Source organism: Poeciliopsis prolifica, unplaced genomic scaffold (assembly GCF_027474105.1).
Source record: "Poeciliopsis prolifica strain line A6 unplaced genomic scaffold, Auburn_PproV2 SCAFFOLD073, whole genome shotgun sequence".
NCBI classification, from domain to species: Eukaryota; Metazoa; Chordata; class Actinopteri; order Cyprinodontiformes; family Poeciliidae; genus Poeciliopsis; species Poeciliopsis prolifica.
Genome location: NW_026562448.1, coordinates 1,823,516 through 1,829,365, shown reverse-complemented (window position 1 = coordinate 1,829,365; position 5,850 = coordinate 1,823,516). Strand labels below are relative to the sequence as shown.

The following is a 5,850-nucleotide window of genomic DNA, read 5'->3' as shown; positions in this document are numbered from 1 at the left end:
AAATCTGGGCGATCCCAAAGTGTGAAATGAGTCTCTGAAGAACTTTTGCTCTTCTGATCTGAGCGTAAATGAAGTTTGGCGTGCAGGTGACTTGTGCCGAGGAGAAGGTTGATTTTATTTTTAACGTTTACAAATCCAGGATTACACACTCACAGACATTTTGAGACTATTTTCACTCCATACCAGTACCGGCCGAGGCCGACCCGAAACTCCTGTTATGTAGATGTGGCTCTCATCAGTCCAGTTTTATCAGCCGAGATTAAAGGAAAGTCATATTAACACTTTGTAACCACAGAGACAAAAGAGGAAACGCGTTCAAAGGAGAAACTTTAACATGAGTTTGAGCAGAAAGTGGGATTAAAAATGGATGTTTGATAATCTGTCTGCACTGCAGAAAGTAGTAATAGAGAGAGCAGCTCTGCAGACGCTCCATGCACCTGAAACACGGTTACAGTCATAAAAAGGTGGCTTCACTCTCAGTAAGATCCGTTAAATAATTCATACGTCAGAAATGATGCAACTGCAGCTCCAAAAAACTAAATAAAGTCTAAAGACTAAAACATCTCAGCTTAAGGATCAGAAAACACCATGAACACAATCTACTGCATTCCTGTGGAAAAATCCTTTAAAGGTTTGCAGGCATTTGACTCTGCAACGCTCTCTATAGATCTCACTGTAGAATTTATGACGATCTGGAAGAGCTGCAGAATTTGACTAGGCCATTGCATCACCTCGACTGTTTTGTTTTCTAGTGGTTTATTTGCAGATTTCTTGTTCGGGATCCTTGTCATGCTGATGATCCAGTTTGTGTTGAGCTTCAGCTTTCAGACTGAGACACTTTGATCCCTGTTGAGCAGATTAACTGTTTAACCTGCAGTCTGAGCGCGACGCTCAGGAAGAGCAGCAGATGTCAGGGAGAGCCGTCAGCTTCTCCTTCACAAAACCACAAAAACCATAAAAACAGCTCATATATTGGTGACTCCGCCAGAACGTAAGTTATAAAGCTCCAAGATCTACAACAGGAATCAAACTCTGTTCATTTCTTTATAACTTACAGAAAAAAAGCCAAAGATCAATATGCTCCACCTTCACAGTGACTCACATTAAGGTGGAGCAACAGAGTCATGAGATCAAAACGTCACTCTGCAGAAATGAAAGTAAAAGTTGGTCAAAGCCTGAGCTGCTGTGGACAAAAACGTTTCTCCTCCAAACTGAGTTCAGGATTTTCTTCTCATCAACAGATTGATTCTGGTGAGTTCAGCAGGAAACTGATTTACTGGTTTTCTACCAACACAGTAAATTATTAAAGACTTTTATTGTGATATCAGAAGGGAAGCAGATGATAGTTTTCTATTGTTATAGTTCCATCGAGCAAAAGGGCAACAAACAGCAACAGAATGAAGTTAATTATTAACTATATTTATTGTTACACACATAATCAATCAATCAATCAATCAATCAATCAATTTTTATTTGTATAGCACATTTCAGCAGCAAGGCATTTCAAAGTGCTTCACATCAGAAGAGTGTTCCCCGTTAACTTTAACTATTCGTTGTCAACCTGATGATGTTCAGCCTGTATTTAACCACAAACCTGCATAAACCACTAATGTTCACTGCAAACCTGCAATGCAAAATGATCACATGCAATTCAGCCTGGAGATCACACCAAGCAGGATCAGGTCTCAGATATTTTAGATCAACAGCGACATGAAATGCCAGGAAGTGACCCAAAGACAAACGGAGGACAAACTTGTTACACCGGCTTCACTAAAACTAGAAACAATCTGAACTGAGCCGACTAACAAAATAGAAAATCAAACTCTAAAAGGACAGCAGGAAGCAGTGATAAAACTTTCCAAGCTCAGAGCAGCGTTAGCCCTCCCCACTCAGCTCCTTCAGACTAGCCAGCAGTAATTAGCAAACAGCTGGTGGATCTGCTGACTTCGTTATAAGTCATAATTGATAAATGTAAATTATTATATTTTAATGCAAAGTTACATAAAAACTTGCATTAAAAGTGTCGTCTGAATAAAAGTCATTTAATGAATGACACTTCATGACAACAATCAAACCTTCATGAAAACTCCTTCCTGTTCCTGACAGCATCATGTCAGTTTTATGCACAAACCTTCAGATAAAGTTTTAATCATGATTGTGATAAAAGGCCCAACATGAATCTAAAACACTAAATTCTGCCCCTTAATCAACTTCTTGAACTGAAGTTTCCCTGATCTGTCCTCAGAGTTCAGAAATGTCTTCTGGCAGCAACCTGCAGTCTAAAGATCAGTTTCTCTGCTCCATCTGTCTGGATGTGTTCACTGATCCAGTCAGCACACCATGTGGACACAACTTCTGCAAAACCTGCATCACTCAGCTCTGGGATACAGATGGTCCCTACAAGTGTCCTCTGTGCAACGAGTGTTTCGCCTCCAGGCCTCAGCTGAGAGTCAACACTTTATTCAAAGAGATGGTTGATCAGTTCAGAGGTGAAGCTCAGCAGGGAGCCAGCAGCAGCTCAGAGCAACAAGCTGCCAAACCAGGAGAAGTTCCCTGTGACGTCTGCACTGGACCCAAACTGAAGGCCTGAAGTCCTGCATGGTGTGTCTGGCTTCCTACTGCCAGACTCACCTGGAGCCTCACCTGACCGCTCCACGTCTCAAGAAACATCAGCTGATGGAGCCGGTGGAGAACCTGGAGGACAGGATGTGTCTGCAGCACGATAAACCTCTGGAGCTGTTCTGCAGGACCGACCAGACATGCGTCTGCTTGGTCTGTCCTGTTTTAGACCACAAGAACCACGAGTTTGTTCCTCTGAGAGAAGAATCTGAAGGAAAGAAGGCAGAGCTGAGGAAGACGGAGGCTGAAGTTCAGGAGATGATCCAGGAGAGACGACTGAAGATCCAGGAGATCAGAGAGTCGGTGAAGATCAGTAGAGATGCTGCAGACAGAGAGAAAGCTGGAGGTGTTCAGGTCTTCACGGCTCTGATGGAGTCTGCTGAGAGACGCCTGAAGGAGCTCCTCAAGGAGATCCAAGACAAACAGGAAGCTGCAGAGAAACAGGCTGAAGGCTTCATCACAGACCTGGAAGGAGAGATCTCTGAGCTGGAGAAGAGGAGCTCTGAGGTGAAGCAGCTCTCACAGGATGAAGATCACCTCCACCTCCTGCAGAGATTCTCCTCCCTGAAAGATGCTCCACCCACCAGGACCTGGAGAGAGGTCAGAGTTCGTCCACCATCATATGAGGGGACGGTGGTGAGAGCTGTGGCTCAGCTGCAGGAGGAGATGAAGATGATGATGGAGAAATTGATGGAGGCTGAGATGAAGAGGATCCAGCAGTTTGCTGTTGATGTGACTTTGGATCCTGATACAGCTAGTCCTCACCTCTTCCTGTCTGATGATGGAAAACAGGTGAAACATGGAGATGAATGGAAGAATCTTCCAGACAATCCAGAGAGATTTTCTAACTGTGTTAATGTTTTAGGACAGCAGAGTTTCTCTTCAGGCAGATTTTACTTTGAGGTTCAGGTTAAAGGAAAGACTGAATGGGATTTAGGAGTGGCCAGAGAATCCATCAACAGGAAGGGAGACATCACACTGAGTCCTCAGAACGGTTTCTGGACTATTTGGTTGAGAAATGGAAATGAGTATTAAGCTAAAGCTGACTCTCCAGTCCGTCTCCGTCTCCATCCTGGTCCTCAGAAGGTGGGGGTGTTTGTGGATTATGAGGAGGGTCTGGTCTCCTTCTATGATGCAGATGCTGCAGCTCTGATCTACTCCTTTACTGGCTGCTGCTTCACTCAGAAACTATACCCATTTTTCAGTCCTGGCCTTAATGATGGAGGTAAAAACTCTGCTCCTCTGATCATTTGTCCTGTTAATCAGGCTGATCGTTGATCTGATGAAGATGATGAAGATGAATCTGACTGACTCTGCAGGTGAAGTCCTGCAGAATCTCCTTGTTGCTCCGTATTTCAGCAATAAGTTGATTCAAAGTACTTTAGATAATTAAAAAAACAAAAAGTTATTGGAATTTTACATTTTTGTTCCTCATCAAAATGCTGATTAATGTTTAACTTGCAGATTCTTCACCTGGGTGAAGTTTCCCCCACCTTCTTCAAATCAGACAAAATGGGAGTCAATCAACTCGACCGTGCAGCAAAATGTTTTGTTTGTGTCGCTATCATTGTAAAGATATATATTTTTTTAAATTGCTAGAGGTCATCAGAGGTCAATAAACATCAGTTCACGCTGGATCTGTGAATTTCATTTGACATTTAGTGCTAACTTATGAACATGAATAATTTAATTTTAATGTTGATAAAATTCACTTGGAGCTCGGTCTGATTCAGAATGAACTGGCACATCTTCTAAAATAAACTTCTTGTCTCTGACCACCAGAGGGCGCTATTAGACAAACTGTCCTGTTGAAAAACAAAAAGTAAGACGAGAGCAAAACGTGCTCGTCATCTAGCCAGCAGTTTCCATCTCACTTTCATGATCAACAGCCATCAACACTTTTTTTAACGACTTTAAGTCACTGCACAAAGTTTTGTATAAATTGTTTAAAATTGTTCATATTTTTGTTTCGCTTTAAATGGAGAAAATCGCACAAAGAAAGATTTCACTCTGAAATCTAGAACATTTTGGACAAACGTCACAGTCTTCATGAGGCTGTCGAAGAAAAACTGAAACTTCAGTCAGAGGCTTCTTCATATTCACTGCAACGCAGACTGCTACAGGAACTCTTTCTACCCACAACCATCACTGCCTACAATAACTGAAGAATCTTTAATTAACATCAGATATAAATAATCCAAAAAAATAACTAACTATGACCTTAAGAGAGGTCAAAAACAAAACAAACTTAAAAACAAACAGAAAAACTGTCAACAATAAAAGTTAAACTGCAATTATTTGCTTACATTTCTTTACATAAAAACTGAATCATGTGACCGGACAAGCGTTGGTTTTCAAAGCTGTGATTGGGCAACTGCTGTAGCGCTAAGCTAACAGATTTAGCATTATAACTTGCAGCAAAAGCAGAGTTTGTGAAATTACTTTAAATTGGTTGGATCACTAAAAGATTTGACTAATTACTGAACACAAGGGACTCACTGACAGGAAGCTGCGCAGTCGGCTGCATAAACACATGGATGAAAAACAAACTTTCATTTATTTCACAACTCGAATGATTTAGTGCCGGAGCTGCAAAAGGGCCCAGGCCTCTTCAGGAGAGCAGCAGCCTGCAGTTTGTAACCAGGTGCAGCTGATGGACCCTAAATTACTGCAAAAGGTGGATTTTAATTGAAGTGGGTTGTCATGGCAACATTTAACAAGTCTTAGCAATTTTCTGCTGAAAAGTTTGATTTCCTCAAATGAAATGTTTGATTGTCTGCTGTGCATCTAAAGAGTTTATGTACTTTGTAAATAAAGGATTTCTGGGTGTAAACTTTATCAGTGTGGCTTTTATTTATTGATAACATATAATTAGAGCTAGAAATGTCTTGTGTGTCTTTGTGCACTTAAGATTACGTCTTAATGATTTAAACATGGAGAAATGCAATAAAACAAAAAGTGAAATTTGAAGCTAACAGAAAAAACAAACTGAGAGATAATCCAACCTAAAGGCAACATTAAATCAACTTAAACTGGAAGTTTTTAAGCCATTAATCAAATATATTATTAATTTTCTGTAGTAAGCACAATGACGCTAATTATTTTATGCACATCCATCCGTTCTTGGATCAGCAGGATGAGACCTGCAGCTCTCCGGTTTCACCTGTTCAGTGACGGCTCAGGTTTTTATTTCTCCAGGTTTTTGCTGCATCCTGTTGCATCGGGCAGCTG

General features: G+C 41.1%; 1 pseudogene; it reads left to right on the top strand.

The window, feature by feature from the left end:
- The first annotated feature begins 1,163 nt into the window (after positions 1-1,163).
- LOC129352221 (E3 ubiquitin-protein ligase TRIM21-like) lies at positions 1,164-5,406 on the top strand (annotated as a pseudogene).
- Positions 5,407-5,850: the final 444 nt, after the last annotated feature.